Source organism: Drosophila melanogaster, chromosome 2L, assembly GCF_000001215.4.
Source record: "Drosophila melanogaster chromosome 2L".
In the NCBI taxonomy this organism is placed as follows: Eukaryota; Metazoa; Arthropoda; class Insecta; order Diptera; family Drosophilidae; genus Drosophila; species Drosophila melanogaster.
In genome coordinates, this window is record NT_033779.5 from 12,766,985 (window position 1) to 12,781,910 (window position 14,926).

Here is a 14,926-nt window from a genome sequence, read left to right on the forward strand (position 1 = left end):
AAATTGAACTTAAATTTTCTCTGCCATTAATCTTGATAATCAACGGTTCATATCTGTCTGTAAATATTGAATAATAATTGTTAAAGGATGTCTGCTTTCTGTTCGCTGCGGTTTCTGGCGCCGTTGTTGTAATTTTTGTGATTTTATTATAAAAATGATCTCGCAGCGGGTTGTGCTGTGGGTGGATAATGAAACCGTAGCAAATAAATCAATAATTTTTACTCTTTTGTGAATGACCCGCGGCTACTTTGAGTTTGTCTCTGTTTTCCCCCATTTGCTCCACTTCTTTATTCCGCCTGGAGAACAAAAAGAACATACATATATAATGTATATTTTTTTATGTACAAAAAAAAAAGCCGAGCCAAAGAAAGAACACATTTTATTTGGCTTGTTGTGGTTTTGGTTGCGAGCGGAGTCGAAGTTCAGTTCCATGGCTTTAGTGAGCCGATTGGGCACTTAAAAAAAATACTTCAATTAAGCGTTAAAGCCTCTTAATTTATTTTTTAAAAAAATTACATTTTCAAAATACATATCTGAGTTAGGGACAGACAATATTCTACAATATTCAAGTTACAACCATTTAGCGATCCATACATAGACTTTTTACAATAATTATGTGTGCCAAAAGTTGTTGCTTTACTAACGCCATTTTTAAAGAACTAACTGTGAATGAAACAATTCAAATACAAATCTTTTTTATTATTTATCCTATTTTGTACACTTAATTTATAGATTAAAGTTAAATATTCGGGATTTTTCGACCCTTGCTCATTTTCTCAGTGAGGCCCGCTGGGCCTATTTGTTGTTGGCAGCGGTTTTGTGGTTTTCATCCTTTTCAGGCTGCCGAGCGAATGTCCTGGCTTGGCCTCTTCTCTGCTGCTCTGGTCCTTTTTTGGTTTTGTACTGCTGTGCTCCTTCCTTTCTTTAACCGAAAATGTGACGAAGGCACTGACTGTATTTCACCGAAACACACATGTGTGTAAGTAGACTCATTGCCATGTTATCCTCTTTCCTTCATTATTTTGGCTCGTTTCTTGTAGTGGCCACATAAATTGGTTGGCAAACTAATTGAAAATGGTCCGGCCCCTCTGTCACCCACACAAGCTTACATATTCAATAATCTGGTAGTGTGTGAGTGTGAGTATATGTGTGTGCAATCTAAACGCTAATTAAATGATTCAATGATTCTTTTCCCGCCCCCTTGATCCTTCCGTTGCCTGCTACTTTACCTTAATTTCTTTTTATTGTTTTTCGTATGTTCTTTCAATTGCTTTTATGTGTGTGCGACTAAGGGTGTTGGGGTGTTGAGTGTGTGTATGTGTGTGTGTGCAGTCCAAGTCCAAGTAACTCCTTCAAGTGAGCTGACAAGTGCTAGGGGCTGCACTGCCTCACAACCATCCTGCCCGCCTTTTCTCCGTGTGTATTTGCGGGTTAATTGAATTTTATGTGTTGGTCGCCAATCCTTAAGATTGTCTTCCCTCGAATACGCCCCCATCTTCCGACAACTGCCCCAGTCGGTCTGGACTTTGGAAATTAATTTCCTTATATTGACTTTTTTCTTTCTGCTCCACCAATCCCCCGCCGCCTTTTGTGCACTCCCTCAATTTCCGCTGCTGTCTGTAGAATTTCTTTGGAATTTTTTTCGTTCCTGCATTTTTGGGATTCCTTGGATTTATTGCCTTTGTGGTATATAGAAATTCTTAGGCTGACTAATGAGAAAATTATAACCAGGAACTGGGGTACTTAAGAATCCTTCCCCGTACTCAAAGGCTCTTCATCTTAGTCCGCCCCTAAAAACCTTGCCATGATTTCTCCTATCAGCAAAAGAATTCGATACACTGTGCAAATTGGTAAGGACATGATCTGAAAATCGAGAACATATTAGTTTTCTTTTTTTTTAGTAAATGATATTACTTGATATTACTTGTTGTCACATATCAAAGTTAATCACATATTTAAATAAGAATTTGAGATTTATATACGCCTCAAAATGTAAAAATCATTCCTTTGAATGACACAAACTTTGAAAGCCCGCCTTTCTCTAAGTGCACTCCATCTAATGCTTCACTTGATGTTAATGGATTCGCACTTGCAATGAACCACAAACATATGCAAATGTCTCGAGCACCTGCTAACAACATTAACTAGCAGGCAGTCCACACATACATACGTATGTATATCCTGCAATCCACATCGTCTGTAAGTATACTCATCATTTTCAGGCCTGCTCCAACACCCGCACTCCATCAATAATTATATGCTGCATACATTTAGGCGCCGCTTTTCCTACCCACACCTACAGCCTCGCCACGTTCATCATCGCTTCGTTTCACTGTGCAAATGTTTGTGCAGCACTAGAAATGTGTGTTGCAGACGCAGTGCAGCAGGAGCAGGTGGGGACAGACGGTGGGAGTTTTCGGGAGGCAGTGGTGTTTTTGGGAAGGAAACGTCGCCATCACCAGCACCAACGTGGCAAAAATAAGACGGTTAACATTTTTGAGTGCGTGGTTGCAATTGGGGCTGCCTCAGATGGTTTGATGTGGGCCGGAAAATGTGGAAAACGCTGGGGGTGTTGGTTGATGGGTGGGTGGCACTGCCAGTTGGGTGCAAGTGTGGGCGGGCCTGCTGGATTCCTGCCGAGTGTGTTTTGAGGCTTTGCTTTGCTCTTTGCCGGCTGCACTTAAATATTTTGCATATGCGTAAAGTGGAGCATCAGCGACTATGACGACAGCAAACACTTTGTTGCAGCCAGGACCTGGCAGGATTTCTTCCTTTTTTTTTTACTGCCGCAGCAAACCTCCTTATACCAATTTGTAGTGCTCAAAGGAAGCTCATAAGATTGCCTTGTTCGTTGGTAGTTAGTCAGCCAATGGAGTTTGGGGTAATTGCAGTCATTTTGGCGAAATAACATCAAAGGGAGCGATTAAAAGGGAAAATGCGAAGACTGTTGAGATTTCTTTAGGAATACTTGATCACGTTAATGGAATACATTGTTTTGGGCCTTAATCGGTTCTGCCATTAGTCCAATTATTTCTAGAACATTTGCATTTTTAATCATACATGATATAGATATAGATATAGATAGATAGATATAGATAGATATTGAGTATGTTTAAACTATAAAAAATAGACAGATAGATTGAAGAACAAATATTGTTGTATTGTCCTCGAGAGTGGCTCACAATCTAATGAACAACATGAATGTCTTTCGCATTTCCGTTATGAATATTGAATAAACATTCCCTTGAACCAGCTGCCCGAGTTCCTTTACAAATTGAGTTTAAAGCAACTCACTTGATTCATTCTATTCGATCCCGTTGGTTAATTGCATTTGGCTCATTGGCTTTGAAGTGGGGAGATATTACCACATGGCCGCAATTCAATTATGATAGTGATAGCAAAAATGCGTTTTAAATATGAAACGTGGTGGACGGGACTTTCCAGTGAGATGCAGGGACAATAACCGACAAAGGGCCTTGGCTCCCTCTTGGTTCTAAAATTTAACCGCCACACTGATGGCAGCAATTAAACAGAAAATGCCGGCGAGAGAAAATGCTCAAGAATTTGTGGTACAAAAATTCAATTAATTTTTGCCCCCCCCACACACACACACACACACAATGGGTGGGTGGGGAAATGGGGTGGTGTAAATTTCGGTTGTTCGTGGGACTGGAGCACATTGTTGTGTGTTGTCTTGTTCGGTGGTTAGCGGTTAGCAAAACTATAATAAATTATTCTGCGACATTTTTGCCCTTGATTAGCATGGGCATCAGCAGCTCCATTCCCAAATAAAATAAATTACTTGCCAGGGAACTTCTTTTCAATGGCGCAAAGTGAGTGGGTGGTGCAATCGACCAAATTGGTGGCCACATACTCTACATAGAGTTGGGGAAAAAAATTATCCATCACATCATCGGTCAACTTTCTCTAGTGTTGATGCTAAAAAATTAAGTTATCAACTTTCCGTCGTGTGTGTAAAAATATATAGAAAACTCGAACACAAATTGGTTCATTGTGTTACACAATTATGCTGGCAGCCAATAAGAGTTCATGGCAACACTGGGCGGTTGTATGGGTGGTTCGAGCCAAGTTCGTAGCTGGCCTGCAATTTAGCCATTGATCGAATTATTTGTCTTTCATTTAGTAATTAGTTGGAGCTTTTTGTTTCTATGAGTATAAAATTCGATATCGATAAGTGAGTGGCAGGAATTTTTCAGCTCGGAGCAGTCATATATGGACTTGGTTTCACAAATTCTCATTCGTTTTTTTCAAATTTTAGATTACTAAAATAGAAACATTATTTACTAATAATAACCCCAGCAATATTTGAAACTTAGATCACAAAAAGCTGTTGGAACCTTGAAAAGATTTATTTAAATTGACATTTCAATTTACTTGCAAGGAAAACGATTTCTCAGTGCCAGTACAATTTATTTGATTTGTGGGCAATATCGACGGCAATTAAGATAGCAAAAATGTACCAAAAAACATTCAAACGAATTTAAATTGAACTTTTATTATGCCCTTCTTTTTGCTCTCTTCTATTTTATCTGCGCTCCTAGGTAGACAACAATAAATTCTAAGAAATAAATTTGTGGGTTCGGTTTGAAAATAAAAAATATAACGAGAGTAACAGAGATGAGAACATTTTCTTGGCGGTCGAGTCAGCAAAGCTCAAATTGCCTACGCAGGCAGAGACAACAAAAAACACGAAGGGGATGCAGAAAGTTAAAGGCCGGGGTGTACCCTATTTACCATTAAAACAAATACACACACACACACACACAAACGAACAACAACTCACGATGCATAAAAAATGGGCATACCATAGAGGCATTGCCAAATTCTTTTGACACTTATCCCTTGTTTCCCTTCGACTCATAAGCTTTACACAGAACAAAAATGATGCATTTTTTATGGAACTTAACTACTTTATATCTAACGTATTTAACTACTTAAGTCACTAGACTGATTTTGATATCTAAAAATTAAAAATATTAAAAATTGAATAACATATTATTATAGAGATAGTTAAACAGCAGAAATTTGTTTTGTCAAATTGTTTTAATATTAAATGAAATCTTGTTTTGGCATATCTAATCCGAATATTTTACCCATTTCTCGCTGAGTGTATTCAAATGTTCGAATGTGTGTGAGCGTATCTAGGCCCCTTGTCACCTGTCTCGCTTGCACAGTCTCGGGGTTCGTTCATTATTGTTATTATTATTTTTATTTTGTTTTATATTTGTGTATCTAGCATGTGGGTAGGGCTTTTTGGGGGAATTCTCGCTTCTTGATTTTTATTGTGGAAATGCGAACGTCGGCCGTTTTTTTTTTTTAAAGCCACCACAGGCACCCCCACCAACACACAGGACTGGCAAGGATTCTAAGCTTGATTGGTGTGTGTGCGAGTGTGAGTTTTGTTTGTACGTGTGGCCCAACACTTACACGAAAATGATGAATGATTTTATGGTTTGCTTGACCTGAATTTTATAGTATGCATGCATGGCGCCCCAAAACCCCCACCCCCCCCTGAAGCCCCTCATTCGACCAGCCCATTGCGAGTGGAAAATTTTATGTTTGCATAAGAAATTGGATTTTTGCATTAGTTATGGAAATGAGAAAACTTCAACTTGATTTGTTTTTCACTGGTTCACTCGGTTCGTTTCGCTCCACTCTCTTCTCTTCAATTCACTTCACTTCTCTCACCACCACTTCTTACCAATTTTCTTCATTTTTTTTTTTTTTTTTTGGCGAGTGTGTATGCTGGTCAGAAGAAAACGGTTTTTGGCAACTCTCGGAAAACTGTTTGAATTTCGTTCATTCATTTTGGGTTTTCGCTTCGTATTTTGCCATGTTGTTGCTGGCGTCCATTGGTTTTTGGTTTTGTGCATTTGCTCTTTGGGCTTTTGCGGTCCATGGAAATGCAAAGCCAAAGAGAAAAGAAAAAAAACCTGAAAATTTACTCTTGTCTAATGCTTATTAGATTTGGCTCATGAATCAACCCAATTGCAAAGCGGCCGTTGGGAGTGAAAATGGAAAAGCAAGGAGCCTGCTGTAAGCTTACACTTCGAGTATCTGGGTGCTTTCGATTGTGTGTGTGTGTGTGTTTAAGTTGCAGTTGCACTTGCAGCTGCATATTAAGTATACGCCAAGTGGTCGGAAAGATGAAGCACTCACCGGCAGCAGCTGCATCAACGTTGCCTCACCCAATATCTCACAATATGCCAAAATAATCGACAATGTTATATCACACCCACATACACAAATAAGATCTCACAACTATTGGTGAAATTTTGGGACAACTGGTACTTAATGATCTTGGTACACCCTTATAATTTCCAGAAATTATTTATTATATGATATGTAAGAAATCGAATATTTTGTTAGCATAAGTAAGCAAAAATTAATTATTTTATTTTTAGATTAATAATAATTAGTATTATACTCATTATTTCGTTGATATAACTCATACGCACTGTTGCATTTTTGCAATAATCATTTTGCAATAAAAAGCTTGTGTTGGTAAGAGTATTGTGGAAAAGACTCTCCTTTCAAGCAGCGGGCATATCTCATATAAAAATGAGTTGCTCATGTGTGCAGATATATATTGTGCTTTATAGAAAAACTTTTGCTCTGCGAAGCAATAAAGCAGTTGAATGCAACGCCCTGGAGTGTTTGTGGTATGTGGGGTATCCACGTTGAAATGGATGTGGAATGTGGGTTTAACGATTGCTACTAGTATCTCGAATTCTGGCTAAGACAAGGTTCAATAAGCAGACACTTTCCCTCGGGCCAGCTGAACAACAGACAGTTGATGACTGAGACCAATGAATTTGACCGATTATAGCAAGAAAACGAATCGCTACAAGGAGTAGAAAGATAAATTCCTTTTCAGATTCTTAGCTTTTTGAGAATATCTATTCGACTTGGAAATACTTTAAAACGAGAGTATTTTTTGGTTTAAATTAATTATAAAATGTAAATTTAATATTATTTGAATACAACATTTTTGTGTAGTTGCTAATCGTGTGGTCTTTTCTTAATTTTCCAAGACTTATTAGAAAACACCTCGCCAAATCATATCCCATAGCCACTTGGCTTTTCCACTTTGCACTTTTCCTGAAGCTGCCTGATGCCCTGGCTCAGTTTTAATAATGGCAACTTTTTTAATTATTTGCTTGAAACGCTTGCCGATTTGTTGGACGACGCTGGTTGATTTGTTGGCCGTGTTGTTGTGCCCGATGGTGCCAAACTATGGCGGCAATATGTGCCAACAGTTGAATAATCTGTCAATAAGCTTTTGTCATCGCTTGGGGTTCCGGCTGCCCGGGCTCCCTGCATCCCGGTTTCCCGGCTTTTTGCGAGAAGGACAACATCACCAACTGCTGCTCCAGCTCCTGATGCTGCCACAAACAAACATTTTTCTATTGGTTTGCCAGCGGTGCCTCGAGGGTCACCCTCAGATAAATTTTCCGGCGGAGGGTGTGGCAAAAGTGAGTGGAAGTTTTCCCATATATATTGCGTCTTGGGGGCCACTAGCTCTTTTTTCTCCGCTTCGTTTGGCGGTTGGCGAAAAAAAAAAACTTTTTAATAAAGGTCGATTGCTGCATGTCAATTTGCCACCTCTTCAACTCGTCCTCCAAAGTTTTCCATCCGGATCACTATATAGCCACCCATCACGCCCACCCAGTTTTCCCTGCCCTTTTTGCGATTAGCTTTGGCAATAGTTCTGGCACTGCATGCGCATCCGGTGCCTGCTCCTTGTCTTTGTGTTTCCGTTTTATCACTTATTACTTCCGTTTCGACACTTTGGCACAAGGTGCTTGGCTCCTTGAGCTTAATGCCGTGTCACCTTTTGAATTTTAATTTATTTCGCTTCTTTCGCGTAATGAGCTGCAATTGCCATATTGCAATTGCAATTTCGACCAAGCTTTTTCGCCTCCTTTAACTCTTTTTATTTTTTTGCTCTTTGTGTTGCCGGGGAATTAGCATTTATATGAGCAACTTTTCATTCGTCTAATTGCTAAGCTGGATGGCCGAAATAAATCTTGGACCTGGACTAAAACCACTCGAACAAGTTGGCCGGCCAATCTCAAGGCTCTCCGAGTGCGTGGTGGATGATGGCTGGGTGGCAAGCTTGTTCGCCGGCTACTTGGCGGGTTCAGGTGCAACGAGGGTGGCGATAAAATATACATAAATAACCTTTATTACACATGCTGACGACGCTCGAGTGCTCGAACTTTTTCAAGTCCACTTTGCCCAGTTGTTTCTCGAGTAGTTTTTCGGTGGCTCCTTTGTTGCCGTTACTACCAAACACCACCCAATCACCCAATCACCCACAACCCAACTTTTGGCCACGTGCAGAGCTCCTTTTATTATAGGCCAAAGCGGTAAACGAAAGTCGATGGCTGGAACATACATATATAATTTAAAGGGAGAGGTTAAAGAAATTGGCCTTCAATGGTGGAACAATGTTGTACCTCTTTATACGCTTTATAGGCAAATAAATGGTTTCAAAATTTAATGAGATCGAAGGCAGTAATAAGAAAACTTTAGCTATGTTTCTTATTTCTAATAATTATAATAATAATTTCGTTGATCACCGAATTTAAGCCGACGTTGACCACATAACAGGGCTCATACTTGGCCAATATTACATATCTATTTGTAACCAAGACGCCGTAAGATAACCCGATTTTCCTGGCAGTCCTTTTGCGCCGTGGAAATGGATTTGGTCAAAGGCGAAGATAAGGCACTATGTCCCGGGTATTTGCAGTCCGTGCAACCAATTTGAGTTAATTAAACCACGCAAATCCTAATGTGACCTAATTGGGTTTAGTTCGCTACAGATTGGCAGATGCCCACGAAGAGGGAGTGAATGGAATTCTATGAAATGGAATGAAATGGGAGAAGCAGGCCTAAACACTTCCATCGCAATTCGAGGGCTCCTTCATCCTCATTTACACTCATTTCGGACATTCTTTCTGGTTGGGTTTTATGTCCAGATCCTAGCCTTCCTCATTTTCTCTGATTTTCTTAAAGCTATTCCTGTGCACATGGGCAAAAAAGGTATGATTATGTAAAAGTTTTTTTGTAGGTAAGAAAAAGCATGCTTTAAAAATTGGTTTGGAAAAGTAGAGGTAATAGCTACAGCGTTTGCAATGTGTATATTAAGTTGGAATGGTTTATCTGTAAGAGGAGAATCATTCCAGATTAACCTTTCAAAAGCAAATTCTTAGGCTTATTCTGCATTTTTCTAAAGTAGTAGTGTTTGAGGAGACAAGTCCGTGTTTTTTAGTGTATTCCTACATTTTTTCTATTCATGGTTATGACCCTTTGAGTTGTGTGCTGGTGTCCAAGGGCTGCTTGTTGCATTCGCGAATGCCAAGAGCTGTTCATCCCGCCCACCAACTGCCCCGCCCACTGACTGACTTCAGTTGTCCTGCCCGCATTTTGAGTTGTCCTGCCAGGACAGCTTCTTGTTCATCACCGTTCGCCGGACTCCATTCGCCATTCTCCATTCCAGCGCGCCCCTAATCCTACAAGCAACTATAAGCCTTGGTAATTATCTGCAAAGTGACCATTAGGCGATTAGTTGATGCTGCCTCGTTGCTTCGTCCTGTCTGCTTACTTGGGTCCTTTGAGTCTCGATTCCGGTGCCCCTTTAGTTGCTCTATTTACTCTTATTTCACTTCGAATGTGTCTTGGCTAATATAACGCCTCATGTGAAGCTGAAACGTGTGCCATGCTCCTGGGTAACTTGAAGTTAAGGCGAAATAATCGCTTTACATTGCCACCAAGTAAGCAGCCAGAGATTTTATTATAAATCATAGAAGTGTAGTTCAGAGAAATAATTAATGCAGTTTAAGTAGTCTTATTTTAGTTGAAATCTTCCACTTCAATAGCTTTTCTTTTTATTGATATTTAATAACGCAGAGTGTTGGTAAGTTGAGCAGATGCAAAGAAAACAGAACAGAACAAAAAACAAAGCACTTAAAGTAATTGGAGACTGCCTGTCTAAACTTTGACTAAAATATCACACTTCAATAATATTTGCAATTATTTTGAGGTTTAATTCAACGGTGCTAATAGATTTGCAATAGTTTGAATAATGACTTCGGCAGCTGTGAACTATAACTAAATGCGAGCGGTAATGAATGTAGTGGCTGATAAGGTTATTAGCCGTAATTAGCTGTTCATTTCACTTGTCAGTGCCGCCCACTAATTAGGTCAAAAACTAAAATATCATTCTAGCTCAGAGCTCAAATTAAAGGCGAAATTCGGATAAATCATTATAACATTTGTTTTGTTGGTCATTTTGGAATTGAACTCGTCCTGTACAAAAATTCCAATTTATCAATCATAAGCAATTAGAGCAAATCAAGTTAAACGCTGTTTTATTAACAGCTATTTACATGAAATTTGTAATTTCAAATTATAAAAAAAAAAATTTTCTATAAGAAATTAGACATAATTGTTTATAATTTGTAAATAATGCTGCAATGATATTACCCAATTAATAAATGATTTACTGATGAATGAGGAGGATTCATGTGCATTTCTTTTTAATATGATTTCATTTAAAGTTTTTCTTAGGAAATCTACAGCGCTTCAATTCCGAGCTCGAAACTTTCTATTACTCCATAAATGTCTGCCAAACCGGATAGATATATTCTCGTCTTATTCAACCGCATTTCTTCGTCTCGTTTTCATCTAATTTGCATTTGCACACTTTGTTTTTTGCTGGCCATCATCTTTATATATACGTATACCTTTCACGAACTTCTTATGCGTTCTGGCTAAAATGATGAGGACTTTCCTTTTGTTCATTTTGCATTTTACTTTATGAACTGCTGCATAGAGCAAAATGCTCTAAGTAGCTGACTTAGTATGTGATAATTTCGCTGGCCGATAGTTACATTTTCATGTTTTTGTCATAAACGAGGTCCCTTCGAAACCCAAAGAATGAAAGAAAGAAAAGCGTGGAAAAAGAGCGAAAAGCCAAAGCGGATTTCCATAAGCAGGCGGAAATGGCGAAGGAAGGAGGGAAATTGTAGTCGAAGCACATGCGAGAAGCATTGAAAATTATTTACGATAACGATTGCATAATCATAATAATAATCACATTATAATAATTCTTGGCTTTATGTGGTCCGCTGTGGCCTGTCGCTGCTTTTTCCAACCAGAAGGTTTCCTTTGGGGACGTGTAATAGTTGCTAATAAAATGCAATGCCCATCGACAGGGCAGCGTAGAAAAAAGTTGGCAAAGGCTTATACATTTCTGCGGTTGAAACACCGAAGAGGGTGGGCAGTTAAGTGGGCGGGGGCTAAAAAAAATGGCAACTGCATTGATGTTATTACCTGAGCCGACAACTATTCGCCAAAGTCAATAAACCAAAATGACAGACTGGTCCGAAGAGGGGTTAAAAAATGTTGTGAGAGTGGGGGGGGGGGGGGGGGTTTGGCATATAGCTCGATATCCCACTATGCAGCTATGTTCTTTTTTGTCCTGTCAGCAAATTATTGTTATGCTTTTGGCTTTTGCGCATAATTCTGCAGTTTTCCGTTCTCTATTTGGAGTATGTTACTCATACGCCACGTTGCCGGTCTTGTGGCAACTTTAGCATGCACTTTTAAATGAGCCATAGCCATAGACATGGCACCAATTTTTATTTCGCCCCCTTCGTACTCATATTTGCGTGGCTTTGTTCACCCATTTTCAATTTGTTTTGGCTTGGTTCGTTGATGGTGTGCTGTTGAAGTTAGCTGTCGCCGGGTTTTTCACCATTTTCTTCTTTTTCCTTTTTTTGCGACCCAACTTCTTTATTTGAATTTTGGGCAGAAGTGAGGAAACTGACAGAGGTGGCTCGCCATGGCTGTCTGTTGTGATGCGGGTGGAAAAATTCGGGAAAGCGTGGTAGGGGGGTTGAAAAAATTATTTTTACGAAAGGAGTGCTAAAGTAATGTTAAGGACTTCATTTTGGTACAATAGTATGAGCTAATAAAAGACTAAAAGTAAATGGCATACCGTACTTCTTTTGAAACTGCTTTAAACATTACAAACATGCTTTTAAAAATAATATACTCAGAACGGATATGTAGCTTACATTTTCAATCACCTAAAATGTACTCCGTGCTTTTTTGGCTTTTGCAAAATATAAATGTATTCGGTGAAAATCGTGTTATTCTATCATGTAGCAATATTATTTCTGTATATATTCGATGGTGACTTTTTAACTTATTCATTAAATTCCATGATGAGTAATTGCCCTTAATAAATCTTAAACTCTATTCATCATTTATAAAAGCCTACAGCTATTTAATTAGATAATATAAAATACTGATTATCATTTGTATTTGTTTGCCCACCTATGACCATGAAGCAATGTAAATACCTGAGGCAATTTTCAACTAGAGTATTCCGATGTCATTATGTCAGAAAGTGTCGCAACTATTTTTTGTGCCAATGTTGGCTTGCGGTTGAAAAATAGCTTAAAAAACTAACAGGAAAATCGACAAAAGCGATGATGGAGACAGACTATAGCAAGTTTATTTATGCTTTGCGTGTCTGCTGTGAATTAGTGCCAAATTTGATTATCTATGACTGCACACATACATATTGGCCCACACCCACCCAGTTATGTGCGAGTATATGTATTGTATATACTTTTATGGATGAGGGGTTTGCGAGGGGATTAACCCAAATAGCGTGGGAAACACGCCTCACAGCAAGTCACTTTGGGTTCGGTGCTCCTTTTTCATCCTGGTTGTGGCATTTGTGGAAATGTACGCCCACTTTAAATTGATTTCCCTGATCAGTTGGAAAATTTATGAATTTTCTTTAATTTTCCTGGTTCATTACGCAGAAAAGTTCAAATTTGCCCGGCAGGCTTGACATGATTTTTAATTTCACTCGAATTCATTTTATCTTTTCATTTGGAGCATCGAAAGGATTGTGCGCGAGTGGGCGCTCTGGCCAAGCCCATCACACACACACACACACACAGAGAGAGACGTGTATCCATAGATTTTAATGTCATAAGCCACATGCCAAGCTGTAATTAGCCAACTCATCATGGTGATGGCCTGGCGGGGCATTAAAGGTGTTGCTTTAAGCCATTCGAGTGAAATGGCTTAAATCAACGGAGCGAGCGTGTCCTGATTGAAGTGGTAAATTTGATTAGTTGATTTTTGGTTTTCATTAATTACCAGCAACTTTTTGCCCAAAATTGATAATTGCTTAAATAGCATTCTATTGAAAGTTACTTAAGAATGTAGCTGAAAATCTAGGATTAGAAAATGCCCAACAATATCTTTAATATATTTATTTCATTTAACATACGAGTAGTTTAAACAATTGATTTATTTAAATGTCAAAACCAAGAGCAAAAAATGATAAGTAATTAAGGTTTTTATAGCGAAAGATATTTAAGAATATATAAATATAAAACAGCCTTCATGGTTTTCGCAGAACCAAATCAATTCAAGTACATCCTCCAGTAATAAGCCAATCAATCGGACGGAGCTGAGGACAGGAAATATTAAATATTTCCGCACAGTATGCTCCACATCAATTATGCTTATTCCTTATGATATGAAATAGCAGATCTCTGCTGTTTCACATCGGGCTATTGTGAGTGAATTCAATGGAAATGTTTTCATAGCTTGGCGGTTGTGGGCGTGGCAACAATGAATTCAGGCTCACAATATCTAAATCTTTATTAATTCGACTATTTTGTGGCAAGTTCCTGCCCCAAACACAGTGATCCCACAATTTTTTCTGGCTTTCATTGGGCAACGCAACTCGACAAATAAATTAATAGCTATCAATCAGTAAATCTGCCAAAGGACCTTTTCCTTTGAATGCAAAAGTTCTTTTTCCCCTTCCACATCTGTATGTGCGTGCGAGTGTCCTTTGTGTTTGTGCGTGGGTGTGTTGGTGTGTGCTTGTGTGTGAGTGGAGGAAACGCACAAAAGCCCCCTATAAACGCACTCAATGAATGGCTAATATGACGACTGCACGCGCTTCCTTCGTCGGGAATGAGTTGCCATTTACCTATACGAGTAGAAAAGGTCACTAAAAGTTACCAAAAAATTGGTGAAGTGTATGTTTAAGTGATCAGGCAATCGCGCAAAATAAAAGAGTGGATATATTTTCTCTGAACTAATTTAAAAAAACTAGCGATTTCAATTATATATTTAGAATGTATCCTTGGAATTAGTAATAGAAAATGTAACATCGAAGACTGTAGCTTCTGATAATATGAATTAAATTGATGGTGGGAAGTAGAAATCATTGAGAAGACCTCATTTCAATACCTTTTCTAAAACAAAACTAATTCTTCAAATTTCGTTTACCCCATTCTAAATTCCTTTGATGCAGAGCACCCTGAAATGTATATTGCTGATCTCGGCGTTGATCTCAAGCCGTGACAGTCAAAGAAATTACTGGGATTGCTTCGTGACAATGGGGCCAAGTGTGTGACAGTTCCATTTTATCAATAACAATGGGAAAGGGGAGTATAAAAACGAGTACGAGATGGACCGGAGCAAGCGACTCATAAATCATTCGCGACATCGATGTCGACTATGACGACGACTGGCAATCGCAGCATCTGATTGACTACTGTCAAACGGATGGGCGAACGGAATCATTGGGGCAGCCCCCGCAAACAGGCGAATGTATATGAAAAACCTACACCGATGCTTCACCAATGGGGCAAATATATCCTGGCCCACACAAACGTCTCTACATGTGTTTGACTCGATGTTGCGATGCTGCATGTAGTTCGTACAATATACAATACACCATATGATGATGATGTACTGCTCGGCTTTCTCTGCCTGTCTATACTTATATATATATATATAATTACAACTTCGCGGTTTGTTGGTTTATAAAAAAAAGTATTTTTATTGATCA

The 14,926-nt window shown here is 38.9% G+C and overlaps 2 long non-coding RNA genes across 2 annotated transcripts, besides 1 other annotated feature; both read right to left on the reverse strand.

The window, feature by feature from the left end:
- Nucleotides 1–732: 732 nt before the first annotated feature.
- On the reverse strand, nt 733–1,781 carry lncRNA:CR46206 (long non-coding RNA:CR46206). Its single transcript, NR_133081.1, has one exon. It is a non-coding gene; the product is annotated as a long non-coding RNA:CR46206 (long non-coding RNA).
- A 5,288-nt stretch (nt 1,782–7,069) lies between these two features.
- On the reverse strand, nt 7,070–8,268 carry lncRNA:TS9 (long noncoding RNA: testis-specific 9). The gene has a single exon (NR_156781.1). It is a non-coding gene; the product is annotated as a long noncoding RNA: testis-specific 9 (long non-coding RNA).
- Nucleotides 8,269–14,873: 6,605 nt separating this feature from the next.
- Nucleotides 14,874–14,926: part of a mobile genetic element that runs on past the window's edge.